General features: G+C 39.3%; 1 long non-coding RNA gene across 1 annotated transcript; it reads right to left on the bottom strand.

The window, feature by feature from the left end:
- Window positions 1-422: 422 nt before the first annotated feature.
- Window positions 423-15,685, bottom strand: LOC118495291. Its single transcript, XR_004897646.1, has 3 exons — window positions 15,602-15,685; window positions 12,114-12,123; window positions 423-432 (listed from the first exon to the last, which is right to left on the bottom strand). It is a non-coding gene; the product is annotated as an uncharacterized LOC118495291 (long non-coding RNA).
- Between the last annotated feature and the right edge of the window lie 2,194 nt (window positions 15,686-17,879).

Genomic DNA, 17,879 nt, shown 5'->3' with positions numbered 1-17,879 from the left:
GAAAATGAATAATAAGAAATGAGGGATGATATTGAGAAATAAAAACAAAAGTGCACCCAGATGTCTTTGTTAGTATTAGCTGTCATTTACGTCATTTAAGTAGTGTACTGATACAATTTTGAGGTACTTGTATTTTACTTGAGTATTTACACTTTCTGCTACTTTATACTACTGCACTTAATTTATTATTATTATTTATTTCAGTATAGTCACTAGTTACTTTGCAGATTTAGAATAATAATACAAAACAAATAAATTGTGAGTTTTATTACAGGTAAAGCTAAGATTTACCTGTTATTTGGTACACTTGTACAGTTTGGGGTGCCAAATATTTTTAGAAAGTGAGCAATCGCAAAAACGCCTCGTGACAGCCATGGTGGCCATTACTTACATACTTTCTGCCATAACCGAATTATGTGTTTTGCATCATATCTCCTGAACCAAACATGGTAACACCGAATGGGTGATGTCTACCCCTATGTTTTTATTGGTCCAGGATTACAATGATACCAAATACAACATTATAAACTGTTCAGGTAAAAAGTTAATGGTACATTGAAGAAGGAAATTACAGTATCTGAGAACCTAGGCTAGATTTTAGATTATCATGTCTGTTGCATGCATGTTGTGTAAAGTTTTGAACATGTAATTCTTTTGTTCATAAACTGTGATGATACAGTGACTGAAAGTAATGGAAAAGTATTTAATATGACCTTAACAACTAAGCTTAAAAAGAAAGTGTCAAACACAACAATTTACTATAAATATTAGGGGTGGAACTGGAACCGCATACATGTCTAGTCGGTCCAGTGAGTCCTTACATATATGTCAATGAGTGAGTCCACACAAAGCAAACTAGTCCCTACCATATACAACCAAACACGGGTGTACTGTAGCTGTATCCCTTCTTGCCTCGACCACAAAAGGCTTCCAGGCCCATTTGCTTCGCTGTTTGCTCCGCCGTTAGCTGTTAGCGCCGCCGTTAGCTGTTAGCTCCGCCGTTAGCGTGTGAAGCTAACGCCACAATTCGCCAACTGCTCTGTGTAACCGAAGCTGCTCTTTTAACACCCCTGCTCTGTGCATTCACATATGAGAGCAGCGCTTGTCTCCCATATCACACTACTGGCTGATTGTCTTATTTTGTTTACAAGTTCCAGATGCAGTCTGGAGATGATGTGGAGTAGCCTATAGGCTACTTACTGTTTGCTGTTTATACACTTTAGGCTGTTGCAGCTAGCTCAGGGGACAGACTGGATGACATGCACAATAAAAAAAATTGCCTTCTGCATTTTTGTTATGCTTTTCTCTCCATTGTACCGAACCGAACCGTGATGTCTGAACCGAGGTATGAACCGAACTGTGACTTCAATGTACCGTTCCACCCCTAATAAATATATAACTAAACTATAAATATAATTAAACTTTTATGTTTTGTTGCGTTGTTGAGAAGCATGACAAAGGAACTTTACTTGGGTTTTAAAGAACAACAGCATTAATTTAGAGACACACTGGATGGACCCACTTGCCTGTAGAAGAGTTGTCCACAATGATCTATAAACGCATGGGTCCATCAGCCCATCCAGTCTGTTGGTGATGGCATATTTGATGCCACCTTCTGGCTTGTCCCCAACAGTGTCCTACTTGGTACACTGGTGCAGTGCATTCTTACTGTCACCCTGCGCAATGTGGACACAGATGTTCTGGTCCCAGCTATTACCCATGTGTCAGAGCTGCACATTGAGGAGCTGTGGCAAGGCAAGGCAAGGCAAGGCAGCTTTATTTGTATAGCACATTTCAGCAACAGGGCAATTCAAAGTGCTTTACATGAAAACAGAATAAAAAATTTAAAACAGATAAAATACAAGAATAAAAGTTACAGTGCAGTATAAGAAATGAAACATTAAAGAGCAATTAAAACAGTTAAATATATAAAAGCAGATAAAATAGGAATTTCTCTTTATATGCTTATATAGATTGTTATACAGTGTCAACAATGCAACTTCAGTCTTTGTTTGTACTTAGTGTTCCATTTTTACCAATATGACAAACATCTCAAGCAGTCCGGTCCATATTTTTCCAACCATCTCACCCACAATGGGCCCAGATGCTTCGCACGGCTTTGAGCTTTCATTACTCATAATAACAGAAGCTAGTATACTTTTTCCTGTGGGTGGCATTTCGGCAAGAGCTTAAGATACATACCTGCCCAGCAGATTTCCAAGTCTTTGGGTCCTGACAAATCCAAGGCCCTTCCTGTGTGCCAGCCAATAACAACATGCAGGGTCTGATACCAAGGCACAAGGCACTTAAGCATCTGTATGATACCAAGCAGTGGTGCATTCACGCTCTGCATTCACACAAAATCAGGCAACCTTCATGGTTGTGCAGAGGTGTGCGAAGGTGTGCGTGTGTTTATTTCTGCTTTAGAACATAACCGCCGGAACATAATCAGAAAATAAAGTTCCTCGCATTGCCAGCCCTATCTCCACAGCGTTGTGGGCTGTTTGCATTTCTTCAAACCAATTACAATCGTCTTGGGCAGCACTAAGCTCAAGATGCAGCAACGGTGGCTCTGCTAAATGACCTCGGTAAGGAACTTGTTTTGGTGGAACATTTGCACCCTGCAAAATAAAACGCCACAATACTAAATAAGGTCAACTGTTCACACAATACAGTAACGTGAGCTATTTAAATTAGCAGGATACATGATTAAACCTAATTTGTTCTTACCAGTGTATTGCCGCGTGTACTTCGTCCACAGCAATCCCACCAATCGGTCCCAGTTACAGAGGAAATGCAGTAGACATATTCTTTATAACTCTTTACAATCATTCCCTAAAAGAACCCATTAGGCATGCCTTGTTGCATGTTCTAAATCTTCTACAAAACTTGAATTTCAGAATGTAGTTTGCTAGCTCGAAGTTTGTTGTTGTTTCCAGGAGGGAACGGAGTTTGAGAACGGTAACAAAAAGAGAGAGCGGAAGGAGAGGGTGAGGCAACTATCCTGGAAATGTTGATCCAGACTATGTTCTCACTAACGCGACTCCCTCTTTTCATTCACTCTCTAGCTTGCTAGTTATGGGTGTTCACCCTGTTGGCAGTGCATCCCACCACATAGCATCTTTAGGCATTTTTCTGTTATTTACTTGATAATTAATTGATGGAATTGGAACCTTTACGCATTACAAAGTCAATGAAGAGTGCCGAATTGTTTTCCCCTCCGTTGTCGGTGGGACTTAATTGTGCTCTTTCGCTATACTGTTCTATTCTTTACAGTCACTGTATCATCAGGGTTAATGAACAAAAGGATTACGTGTAAAAACTGTTGCATGCATGCAACAGACATTATAATCTACAGTCTAGCCTAAGTTCTCAAACCTTTTTCAATGTCACTAAATGCACCATTAACGTTTTACCTGAACAGTTTTTGATGTTGTATTTGGTATCATTCTAATCCTGGTCCATCAAAACCATAGGGGTAGACATCACCTATTCGGTGTTACCATGTTTGGTTCAGGAGATATGATTCAAAACACATCATTTGGTTATGGCGGAAAGTAAAATGGCTGCCATGGCCACCACGAGGTGTTTTTGCGATGGCTCCCTTTCTGAAAATGTTTGACACCCCAAACTGTACAAGTGTACCAAATTCTATGCTTTTATGAAAAAGTGAACATTTCACCTCAAATTTGGCACATATCATCCGGTCTATACAACAAGATACTTAAGTACCCACCAGTATATAAAGTAGTTATAATTAGCACCTTTACAACTACAAGATTAAAGTGATGTACACATGAATGCATCTTTAAGTATAATACAATACTATTATTCTGAAATGGGCCATTCTGCATAATTAGTAGCCTGCTTTTACTTCTGTTTTTAAGTATCTTTTTATGTTAATATGTTAGACTTTTTACTTAAGTAAACCTGTGAATGCACTGACTTTTATTTGTAGTTTTTGTTTTATTATTTGAGTATGTCTACACTGTGGTATTGTTTTACTTAAATAAAAGATCTGTCCTCCACCAATGAACACCACACTTCCAGTTTGTGATGCAGGAGTTATACATTTGTTGACTGTAACATCCTTAAACGACCACAGAAAACCATATATATTACTATGAACCATCTGGACCACGGAAAATTAACCATCATCTGTAATTAAGATGTACATGATTACATAGATAACTGTTTTCAAAGACTTAGTACTCCCCATGACTGATAAACTAACCTCCATGTGTAAGATCAGAGTGCCCCTTTAAGGATCAAAATGTAATGATTCAAAATCCTTCTCTAACTCCCTCTCTTCATCTATTGAGTATCTCCCTTTCTGTCATTGATATTGATTTAATAAGGAAGAATAATGTCTTTTACCTGGATTTAATTAATCTGAGTACTTTCTGAAAAGAGGCCCCTAACATTTTGTACATTCAATCGATTAAGCATAAACTCCTCCATTAAAGAAATATCGTGCAGCTTGGCTAAAGTGGAAACCAGGAATGAGAGATGATGAATGAAATGCCGTCAATGAGGTCTATTGATGGAATAGACCTCATTGACGGCATTTCATTCATCATCTCATGTCAGGTTGTGTTTTCTCAGTTGTTAACTGTTCATGTGTTCACGTTATTCCACAGAATACAGCACCACATGCTTCTTCTTTCCTCCCCAACCTGCTTTCTTCAAATGTTGACTCAGACAGTGCCCCTATTCCCAGCAGGCCCTTCAACAAGCACCATTTGCTCCTGCTCATACCATGTTAACAGGAAAAACTCATTTGGCATGTATTGTTAAAATTTTTATTAATAGCAATTTATGTCACTCAGTCAGAGCCTCTGCAGAAAAATAAAACATGTGGGCCTTGTACAAATCTATCACTCAACTTGTCAAAAAAATTTGTTCTCATGCAATATAAATAGGCCTTGAGTCTGTGGGTAGAGAGATGGGATCTGTTTCTGTGAGGGCGACGGGCTGGCTGTTTAGAGACTCCCAGTAAAACAGGTCATGCTGTTCACATCATGAAGCCTCAATCACAAACAAATGTTTTATTTAAAGAGCCAAAGCGTTGTTTACTCCAGTCTGCTTACTCTCCTTCCCTTCTCTTCCTCTCCGGCTCGGGTGTGCTCTGTGTGATCAGCACATTTGAATGCTGGAAGCATGCTAAGAGGAAACAAAAACACTCCTGACAGGAAGCTCTACCCTGTCACGTAAAGGAACAAATAGGTAGGCATGTAGCTAAGTGAACAAATTGCGCCGACACAGTTTATTAAAGGAAGCATTCAGGGAGTACAAATGTGTGAACCGTTGCAGAACTCGCAACAGCTGTAAATAACCTCAGCAGTGCTTGTTTGCTGAGTGGGAAGGTACATCTGAGTAAAGTTCACAAGAAGTCTTGGCTTTTACTGTATTTGTCATTGATAAATACGGGAGGTTGATGTGTTGCTGCCGTCTGAGGTATTGTCAGAATCTGTCAAGTTATTATGAGTCTACTGAAGGATCTCTGCCGGGTCAAAGTCCTCTCTGTTGTTCTATCGACTGCATCTGTGACGGAAAGCCGATTCTATTGACAAAATCAGCAGAGGAGGGGTCTACTATCAGCATTAATCTATAACTATGGTTCCATAATTCATCAAGGTTGTTGTCTCCTTAAAGAATAATTCCTTCTAAAAATGTATACTGCATAGCATACTACTCTTTTGCAACAACAAATATGTTTTGAGAGAATTGTAATGCTACCCGGACTGTCACACAGTAGAGAAATTACCGTACAGTACAGGAGAAGCTCGCAGGCAGTTTCGACTCAAAATGCCAGGGCCGATTTTTGGTCCCAGACAGTCCGTCCCTGTCGATGACATCATTGATGATTTTGCGTGAAGGAAGGCCAGAGAGGTCAGGTCTTAGTTTTAGTTTGCGTTTTCTGTTTTTAGTGCTATAGTGTAATAATTAGATTCTCTTTAGTGTGTCTTCACATTTGTGTGATGAAGGATTTGTGCTATTTAGAATATTTCTATATTTTATTTGTATATTATTCCTAATATTTTATATTATTGTTGCTCTCTGCTCTTGTTACATTTTTTATGATTGTATATATTTTTGGCACATTTATGTATATAGTGTATATATTTATTTTAAGTTCTCATAACCTATACTGTCATATTTTGTGCAGAATTGTGTTCATTGTCTTTTGGTAATGTTGGAGGTGGAGATTGTGCACCTTACAAAGTGTGTTTCCTGTTGTAATTGCAATAGTTATTTTTTTTTTTTGGAGGGGTGCTCGAAGGGGGTCTCGCCCAGGGCGCTGCCTACGCTCTCCGTCTCTGCAAGATTGGGAATGATTGAGATTTCTCTTGGCACAGCTACCAGAAGACTTCCAACTTTCAGACAGGTTGCTCACGTCACATCTACGTCTTCAAGCTCAGTTGGAGGCTGCGCAGTAACGCTCAGCCATCACCGGAAAAGTGCTTCTAATATCCATCACTGGTCTCCGTCCAGAGCAACGGGATCTGTTGGTCTGTTTTATATATGTCAATGCACATAACCTACCATCAAACCACAATTTGGCTTTTTACACTAACAAGCTTCTAGCTGTAGCTTTATATTTACTGTACAGACATGAGAGCGCTATCGATCGTCTTATCTTACTCTGCTAGAAAGCGAAAAAGCACATTTCTTAAAATGTCAAACTATTATAACGTTTTTATAGTTATGTTTAGGCGACTCAAAGCACTTGGTTAGGAAGGTTAAGAAAACATCGTCATCTTGATTAAATATTGAAAACGTTAACTGTGACACAAGAAAGGATTTGTAAACTTCTTCAATATTTGACAAATGATCTTTCCCTCCCCTTAACCAAAGTGCTTTCATTGCCTAAACCCAACCACATGCAGGACATGAACCCTGGTCTCCGGTGTCAAAATCCTGCATTCTGTACGCCCACATCAATTGGAACACTATGTATAATTACATGTTCTCCAAAATACCATTTAGCAGGATATAAACAGAGGTGGAAAAATGAGCTCTCCATTGGAAACAGTCACAGACCAACGTCCCGTTTCAACATTGACTGACTACATTTATTGTAGCTGTGCGTGCTCACAAGTTTTTTGTGCAATGAGGGATTCTTATCAACATAAGGTGCACTCAATTTTGACTTCACCTCCAAATAAAATGTTTTTTGATTATCTGGCTAAACTTTTGGATTGTTTAAAACCTGTTTGATCATTTGATTGCCCATGTTTTTTGCCGCAACATGGCTTTTTTGTTGTTCCCATATTTTAGCAATTACTAGTGAGTACAATGGTAACACAAGACCCATAAAATATCCACATTTTTACCGGTTCTGATGTGTGTGTTTTCACACATTTTCACACACCTTTAGCCCCTCAAAAATGTGATTCATCTGGGAGAATAATAATAATATTAGTAATATTGCTAGCTATTTCAGTAGGGCCTTTGTTGACCGAAGTTGTCGGTGCTCCGGCCCTAATAACTAATATAGCCTAAATGATGGCCAAGTTTATGAAAGTAAGACCTAAGTTGTAACAAACCTGAATCATCCTATAACCAGCACTATAACCTGCACTGTACTTTGTGTTCATTGAGTCGCTACTTTGATGATATTCATTTTAAAATACAACAACTCTCTATCTTCAGCAAATGACATATTACTCAGAAGCACATTAACGGCAAGTGTTTCATTAGTGCGGCTGTTGTTGTTTTTCACACTGGAAGGCTCCTGTTTTGCATATGATGAGATGATTGTGCGTGTGAGCGGGAAGGACTGAGTGGTGCTTAATGTGGTGGACAGTGATCAGCGCCACACCCCCCCTCAGGACTGCAGGCCATCTCATTTACATTCCCCCCTCCATTTGTGGACAGAGCGCCGCAAATCTAACGCTGCTCCACGCTTCCTGCCTGCAGCACCCACCCAATATGTGCTTGCGTGTGTGTGCCACTGCCAAGTCAGCCAAGGAGGATTTTGCACAGGTTAAAGCCTCTAAATGAAAGCCGTTATTCTCATGACTAATTCATGAGATGCTGAATTATGGCTGACAAACAAGAGACATTTAAGTATGACAACCAAAATGAGGCATAAAAGCTTGTATTCTGAGAGTTGCAAAATGTGACGATTGAGGGAAGTGTGGGAGCTGTTCCTCAGCGCAGTGTAAAATCGGACTGACCTGGTCAAATACAACTACACACTCCATCCTTGGGCTTTTGATGTGTTTGGTTCCCCTCTGCTCTAAACCCCCACTAACACAGAAAACATGTGTTTTGTAGCTGCAGGCCAGGAAGATGGAGTGAAAGCGAGAGAGAAAGGGGGGGGGGGGGGGGTGTGAAAACCCAGGCAGGGGTGCCATTCTGCTGGCCAGAGTCCGGCTCTTCACATGTCCTCCTCCAGCACTCACAACAGCTCCATACAGTGAGACAAAAGGTGAAGGGTAGGCAGGTCACACACACACACACGCACACACACACACACACACACACACACACACACACACACACACACACACACACACACACACACACACACACACACACACAGGAAGATTTCTACCCACCTTTTCCCCCATCTCCCTCTTCATCTGCCACTCTCTTCACTTCAACCCCTGCATCCCCACCAACCAACCTGCATTCATTCTCAAACAAGAGATGTGAAGGTTAACCTGCCTCTCATCCTGCCTTAAACTACAACAAAAGAAACGTGGAGTGTTAGTGGCGCTTTTGTATAGATCTAAAGATGTTGGCGCGCATAAACCCAGTGTCTATTTTGATCATGCAGGAGGGTGACGTGAGAGAAAATAGCACTTCAAATGAAATGCTACACAGCACTGGCGACAATTTGCGGGGAGTTTCTGCAAACTGTGATCACATGTGTTAAACACAGACCCCTTGACATTTGAGATGGATGGTTTGTTTGAGCTTAGATCAATGCTGCGGGCAAAGAAGAGAAAAGAAGAAAAAAAGGATAGAACACACTGAAGACTTTTTTTGTTTTATTTTACCGTCTGTTACTTACCTGCTAAGCAAACATGTCATAATGTTTGCAATAAGACTTATTCTGACAGCAATTGCCCTACAGGCTGGGAACAATTCTTCCCTCAGGGCAAAAAACATCATTAATGTTATTATTGTTTGAGTATTTCCCCCCTTTTTCTGTTAATTCAAAGGAGTTCTATTTACAACATGGATCTACATGTCTACAGTATTGACTGAATAATTTCTAGAGTGTGAATATGCAAATAGCCGCTCAAACGTTAGAAAATACATGCCCTAGGTGCAATTATGTAAATTGTCTTTGGTTATCCATTCAGTTATTCACCCTTGTATTCGCTCATGCATTCATTTGCCATATTAGGGGCTGGTGGTGATGCCCTGAAAGCGGCCGGCAGGCTCTGTGGACAGACAATGGGCAGGGAGAAAATCCCAATCTCCAGAGTTGTGCTGCAAGTTGACCCACTCACAGCACACAACACCATATGAAGAGAGATTGCTTTGAAGAGGCCCGCATGGCCCTGCACACCAGTACACAACAAAGAGCAAGAGCCACCGCACACGCACATGCCTAGGCACACACACACACACACACACACACACACACACACACACACACACACACACACACACACACACACACACACACAAATACAGTTTTATTTTTCAGATCTTTTCAGGAAATGTGAATGAAATGACACTCTAAATCAAAAATGTCATCGAATCCCTGCTGCTTAATATGAAGAAAAATTAGGTTTTGACAAGCAATATTAGACAATAAAGCTCACACTGTTCATGAGAAACACTGATGTGGTAAATGATGGAGGAAAGAGATGCAAGTTGTTCAAAGTAGATCAAAAACAAAGTTGTACACCCTCAGGCATGTCTATACTTTCCGTGCTTAAGTAAATGTTGCCCTTCATGTTTTTGTGCCAATGCGAATGTATACATTAACCCATAAATACATTTCTTAAGAGCACATGGGTGGGTCACTCCAAGGATTGATTTCCACGAGGACTGACGTGAAAAATGTACACATAATGTTGGGAACACCTGGTTCTGATCAGACTTTTGACCTCCACGTAACCTGCAATCACTAATTTTGAGCTTGCTTCCATATGAAGCGGGAGTGCGGTATTAAAGGTGACATGCAAAAAAAAATATATAAAGAAAAAGAAAAAAAGAAAGCTTAGAAAAATAAAGTACTGAACTGTATTGTGTCATAACCGGCCAGTCACGGTGAGATATTTTCATTCCTGAATAGCTTCACTGTGTAATGTGTGTGTGTGTGTGTGTGTGTGTGTGTGTGTGTGTGTGTGTGTGTGTGTGTGTGTGTGTGTGTGTTCAGGTGGGTGTTTTATTATTTCTTTCTCCCACCTCCATCTCTCTCTCCTGCATACACTCCCATTCATTAGGACTCATGCATTAAGGCTAAGGTGGTATTGATTTAGAAAAGCATAGCTGCCATATGGGTTTACTGTACGGGCTAATATTCAGTCCCAAACCATGATACAAAACAACAAAACCACAAACTGATGTTGTAACATTACACACCATACGCCGAGGCTGTAGTCTGATATAAAGCTTTGCTGGAGGGTAAGAGCGCGTCCCGTTGCGACACCCAGGGTGACTTAGAGATATGTTTAGCAGAGGAACAAAGAACAGGAAGGAAATGCAGAAGACACACTGAGCAAAGAAAAACATTTTTAAACACGACAGCAAAACACACCCTCCTCCAATCTTCAGTATTAACTAAGTGAGTTACAGTAATGAGTTCAGCAATTTCCACTGTTAATGTTATTGTTATTATCTTTCAATTTGAAATGTCTTTACCTGGTGTTTTGTCATCTTGTGACATACTTTGCATGGCTCAGCTCAGTTGAGGATTTATATTTCCATGGAAGCTGCCAATAGTAGTCATATTTTACTGATGAGGGCAAAACATCCAAAAAAGCCAAAAGACTTTGAAATGCTTTATACTTTTACTCTACTACATTTCAGACAGAAATAATGCACATTTCAGTTTATTCAGCTGTACATGAGAAATAAAAATTCCGCCACCTCAAGTAACTCCAACAGTACAATGCTACTTACACATTAATGCATCAGGAATAATAATTCTGTAATGTCATACAGTAGTAGAACACTAGCTGCATTGAGTATTTTTTACTTTTGTTACTACACAATTGCACTTTTCAAAACAGGGCTATTACTTGAACAGTATTTTTTACAGTGTACTATTGCTGTTTTAACTCAAGTAAATTATCTGAATACGTTCTCTACCACTGCGTGAAAGCCTCTGAAATCCACAGACACAGACATGACTTTAGCAGCTCCTAAAGGCAAACAACTGACACCCCTTAAGATGTGTAGTTTGAATAACACTCTCACATCTGTCATATGGACAGGATGATATGACACCAAATGGCCACTGAAAAAGAACAGCTATCACACCTGGGACTGTTCGGTTTGTGCGTGTTGCCGTGTCTGTTAGCACTGTATGCACTTTCATCTACCCTTATCCCTTATGCAACTTTTTAACTTAAATCTATTTATTTATTTTATCCTGGCATGACTGTTTGTGTTTTTAATGATGTGTTATGCCGTCAATGCGGAGCTCTTAAACTGCTTTTTGTTGTCTGTAAAGCAAGGACAAATAAACTATTCTATTCTATTCTATAACTGCACCTCCTGGCCTCATAGGCTATCCTCTATCAGCAGTGGAGTCACACCCAGACATAGTACGACACAGTCCTACATCTCCAAAGTGCACCTGCTTGAATGCTAATAAAATAAATTTTTCTCAGATTTTTGAAGTACATTTTCCATTTCCTGTTCATGGTGGTATGTGTTGAATTGAAATAAGGACAATCAGCTTTTTATTTGAAACTTGTAAATACAGGCACTTTCACCTCTCTTGTAGGGAGTGCTTTTTATCCCCTATAAGTGCAATTCGTCCCTGTGTGTCGGTGCATCCTCCACACGCAGGGCCTGAAAACGCTCCATGCTCCATGTTTGGGTAAACTGCGTAACAAATTGGAGAAAAAAGGCTGGAGTGAGAGACACAGAGTAAACTCCCTCTTGGACAATACCATGCTGTATTATTAAACAACAGCATAGGTCCTGGCGTTGTAACCTGCTAAGATGGGGGAACATGCTCATGGATGATATCAAGGTGACTAAACACACACAGCGCAGCAAGCCAGCTGCTGTTCAGGCAGCATGGTGGGGCTCACGCTGTGGACTAGGTGCCTGGCTGCATAATTGGGAATTATTAAACATGGCTCTTGCAGCGAGGTGATCATGAAATTGTATTTCCAGTCTTGAGGGATGAAAGCAAGAATTAAAATGTTACCGTTTGTTAGGGAGAGAGAAAAACATATTGAAGAGTCTTGTCCTAAACCTCCCATGATTCAATTTCTTTTAAGAAACAAAGGAAATGCATTTGGACAAGCGGGGAGATGGATGATACAGACTGCTGTCGGAAATTGTGGATTGTTGTAAATTGCAATCTGGATAAATATTTTAGTGGCAACTGGACCAACATGATGAAACGCAGGACGAGATGTCCATTTCTCTACAAGTGAAATAAGCAAACAGCTTCAAAGACAAACTAAGAGTAAAGTGAGAGCATGACAAGATTCTTAATGTTGTCAGCTCAATAAACTTGATCTTTAAAATCACATATCTAAAAATAAATAGCTTACCTTCTTCATATGCTATATATTATTAGGCAGGAGTTCTGCTTTATAGTCTATGTACAGGCCAGACCATGAACAATTGTTCACATTAAAGGTTATTATGATATAAAAGTACAAATAAACAAATACACCAAAAATAACAACATATAAAATATATTTTCTTTTTCCTTTTTATACAAGAGCACATATTTCTTTGGGTCATTTCTACCACAATGCACAAAAATTAAAGGTGTCAAGAGGGTTTTACCACTGACCTGGTCTATATATATATATATATATATGAATATATGAAAATATATGCAAAATACATGAAAATAAATGTGTTTTTTTTCATTGTCATTTCCAAGTGGTTCGAATTTCCTTTGTATTTCAAATAATAACCTGGGAACAGATGTTAACATTTCATGGGGTTTGTAGACAAAATCATTTCCACCACTATATTTATTAATGTGATGGAACAGACGTGATGGAATTATTTTGTTAATTTAAATACATCTACTTGGTTAGGTTGAGAAAAAGATGATGGTTTGTTACATAATTTAAGTTACTTATGCAAGTTAACAAAGTACATTAACGGGTCAATATTGACTTTTGGGGACGCATTCAGCTCCAACAAAAACGTAGAAATATGTTTATTCAAAATGAAACGGTGGTGCATTGAACACCCTGTTCTGTTATGCAAGTGCACTGCTGTTTTAATACAACAGGGTTTATACATGCTGCTGATTGGGTAACACCTTCCACACACCCACCAAATGAGAGAAAAAGTACCTCAAAGCCCGTTGCACAACTTTTTTTTGGTGTACACCATAGCACCATTAAACCATTTCAACTGTAGGAAAATGGTGCACACTGTTTTCAATTTGAACATGCCCTTGGTTTCACACGGGACATGATATGTCAAAGACAAATGGAATTCGGGACAAATTACGCTTCCCTCGAAACATAACTGAGAATGCATTCTCGCTCTATGGTAGCACGTTTTTTAGCAGACAGCACTGAACGAGACATCGAGTAAAACATCAGAAGTGACGTCAGACTCAGGTCGCGTTTGTTTTTTGGGCTTTTTCTCCTTTTAACTGTTGACAGGACTGCTAGGTGAGAACAGGGAAAGACGGGCAGGAATTCGTCACAGGTTGGATTCGAACCCTGGACCTCTGCATTGAGGCATAAACCTCTCAGTACATGTGCACCTGCTCTACCCACTGAGCCAAGCCGGCTGGTTGCATTTTAAAGGGATGGTTTGGAGTAATTTCACCCTAGGGTCCTTTGCACCATGACCTCGAGCCAAACACAAAAATATCTGATTTGGGTCACTTTGTACTGCAGTCTGAACGTAGCGAGCAGAGCAGGTTTTTTTCCCCCTGCTGATTTACATGAATTCACCTTTTTACCAAGAAAATTCCGATGTAAAATTCATGCTGCTCACCAGTGCTGTTTGACATTTCACCATATCCTGTTTTTTCTACCATAGCATGCCATTTCCATCTCACAATATGGAGTATTGTATGTACAGTATAGAAATAGGAATTAAAATCTTTGCTAATAAGAAAATTGTAGTTATGGTTAAAATAAATTCATAGAACTTAACATTGTGTAGTGTATATAATTGTCACTTAAACTGTCAGACTTCACTGAATTATTATTAAGCTCTAATAAATGATCAACATTGTTTCACACCGTAAAATCAATTAACATCTAACATTGTGAAAGTCATGATAGTTTGTAAAAAAATCTTTAGGTATAATCTAGTGTTGCGTCTTACAATATCATCATACAAACATCTGTTCTGTGGGGATTTCCTCTGAATGTTTAAATAAAATGACAACAATATCTATTATATCACCCATGATTGTTTCAAAACCAAAATAAGTTATAGAATTACATTCAAATTAAGTTAAGGTGTTGCATATATTATGTATTACATACATGCATTAGACCACAAATGTCAACAATTACAAATAAAACAACTTTCCTCTGTTCATCAAATCAAATATTATCCTAAACTTTGCAAAGGGAGCAAATCAGAAAAGTGTGACAGGCAACACGCATCTTTGAAATGAGTTCATCTCACTGGAATCATTAGTTTGGAGCTGCAAGCAGGACATTTTCCTCTATAGCAGCAGTTTCAAATCACAGTGCAATAATATTTTCCAGCATAATCTAAAATGATGTCGGAGAAGAAAAACGGAGAGTGGCTTGATGTGGCAAAGCAGCAGAGGATGTTAGCGATTGTCCTATATTGCTCATGCTCTCATGGATTACTTAATTATCAGCCCGTGCCGACGTTGTCCTCTGTTAATGGTAGGCAATATGGCCCTTACCTCACTTAAGGAATAAATTGTATTGCTCCATCTCTCTCCTTCTTGTAACGAACACACCCTCCCACACACATATAAACACCTCCTCTCTTCACTGCTCATATAGATCATTTAAGATGGAATGGGATAGTTACTGAAGCAAAATCCCGATGAGATCCAGTGCTGTTTCACAATAACAATTTCTTTAATTGGGCATCTCTGCCTATGTCACTGCAACCTGTTTTATTCATCTTTGCAAAAATCAGGGATGGGATCCTCATTGACACACGCTGGGTTTATGATTTTGAATCATGAGGAGTGTAACTTCTCCGAGAAATTGCCTCAGTGGGAAGCATTGTTGTGAGCAGAGGTTTAGAAGATTAAAAAAACTATTAGGTTACTCATGATCTCAGTCAGTCAGAGAGTCGTGAGCCGTGGCAGGTGGTGGGTCGACATCAAAACGAAAAATACACATCTTGAAGAGGAGGAAGGCAGGGCAGAGGATACTTTAGGTATCTGTGTCATCAGGAGGTCAGTGTCATTGGCAACTACAGGGCAGCAGACTGCTGGGCCAAAAGGAAGAAACACAGAGCGTCTGACAGTGGTGATTTTAGACCCTTTTTAGGGGTGCTCAAGCCCCCCTAAATTTAATCTCAGCCCTCCTAAAAATTATAATAAAAAACAAATTAATTATTTAAAAAAAAAAAAAAAAAACAATTACAGGTTCAAAGAAACAGGTTTACCATCCCGTGTCGCTGTCGCAAATGCTTTGCAGCTGTAAGGGTCAGTTGACGCAGTCAAGGACAGTTTTATTTTTTATTTATTTAGTGTTTACAGCTCATTATCATTTCATTTGATTCTGGTAGACCATAAAGGGACTTTCGTAGTTTTTTCGTGTGTCCAATATTTTGCATTTATCCTCTGTTATAATGATAAATACATATATTCATTGTTATTCAGTGAAATTACTGATTTGGGGGGGGTTAACACTTTTACAAGGCGCTGTATCCGTGTCACATTCTCATTAGGGGCTGAGCCCCCCTAAAGGTCTGCTCCTAGAATCGCCCCTGGCGTCTGAATATTAGGCTGTTCTGGGATAGCAAAAACACATTATTAGATTTTTTTTTTTATGAGATATGTAAATGTGAATATGTCTTACTGTAAGTTTTGAGGTGCCGTGTCCTACATGAATGAAAAGAATTTAAAAAAACAATTTGTTATTCACGGGCAATAGTTTGACATTTTAGGAAATTAGGGAGGTAGATTAAAAAGATCTACATCACTATCATTTCTGTACAGTAAATATGAAATTGCAGCCAATAAAAGTACTTATTACATGGAACAGTGGCCCTTGTGATTGACATATTACTATATATTACATTATTGTATTATTATTACAGTTGCATCATAATAAGTACAGTAGCATTTTAATGCAAAGTGGAGCTACTTTTACCTCCTTTCTATACTGTTGTGTAGTTTCATCAATCAATAACAACTCAACATATTTTATGAGATGATTACATGTTTTAATGTAAAAAGTAACTATAACTGTCAGAATAAAGTAATAAGCACAATACTGCCCTCTAAAATATAGTGGAAGTTTTAAGTACAGTAATTGCGTAAATGTACTTACATTACATTCCACTATTGGTTGGAACAAGCCGAATATACTATATGATGATATGATGTTTGGACTTTTCTACCTTTAAAGCTACTTTAATGGGAATAAAAATAAAATATCCCCTAAGAGAATGCTCATGATGTGTCGTTATTGGAAAGTGTAATCAAGCCATGAGTTACTGAGTCCCTTTGTATCTGAGATGACAGCCAAGATGCCTGCAGTGTGTATACAGCAGCTGACCACACACATGCACCTACAGGACAGGGAGGGCAGTGAGGGAGTCTGACACAGCTCTAAAGAGTTCCATTGACCTCATCATGAGTTGCACTCTCAACAGGAAGTCTCCTCTGGGTTACGCTTTCACTCCACTGTACTGAAAGTACACTCAAACTGGCTCAGAAACCTTTAATGGTATGCCAGGTCGGTGTGTTTTCCCCTCACAGGCTTGTTTGGAGTAAATATCTGGCATTAATATCCACACACAGATCTTTTGCCAGAGGATTATTGAACATTAATTACATTAGCATTTTCTCTCTGACAACAAGGTGGCTTCCTATCTGTGATCTTCAAACTGCGACTGGGAACTATTGATCTGGGCCATGTTGTCATTCAGATGATAATTAGGAGTGGGTGAGAGGTCAGCTTCCAATCCGTTTGAACATCTGGATGAGAGTTCCTCAAGGACAATGGGAGCCGCAGGATGCCGCCACTCTGTCGAGCCCTGTGTGTCTTCATGTGCCTAAGTCCATTATACAAATTGTCTAATTAATTCCCACATTCCAGCAGAGTGGCCCAACAATCAATGGAGCCAAAACACTGAGAGAAGAGCCCAGTGCACAGTTACAGTTGATGCATACAGAGCTGGAGGTGATGCACCTGATGCTAGGTTTAACTCTGACCTTTTTCTTCTGGGAAAATGACAAAAAGCAACAGTTCAGATTAACAGAAATTGCAAGGTGCAGTCACAAAACTAAAGAGAACACTACCTATTAGTAACAGGTGTGAGTGCACATATTATTTTGTGACTGACTTCTTTGACCATCTTATCTTCCTGAAGAGAACACTATTAAGATTAATCTCTAAAATTCTACAGTAACAACATACTGCGAGTGTGCCATAGCTGTAGAGGTGGCTCTATCACAGGTTAGCCTTATCTATAATTAAAACTGTATTTTAAGGACATGCAAATGGGGATATTAGCAGACCTAACATATATCCTTCTCAGTGTGGTGGGGACAAGAGTTCAAAAGAATCGTT

The sequence above is a fragment of the Sander lucioperca genome, chromosome 6, assembly GCF_008315115.2.
Source record: "Sander lucioperca isolate FBNREF2018 chromosome 6, SLUC_FBN_1.2, whole genome shotgun sequence".
Classification (NCBI taxonomy): Eukaryota; Metazoa; Chordata; class Actinopteri; order Perciformes; family Percidae; genus Sander; species Sander lucioperca.
This window is presented reverse-complemented; position numbering and strand designations above follow the sequence as displayed.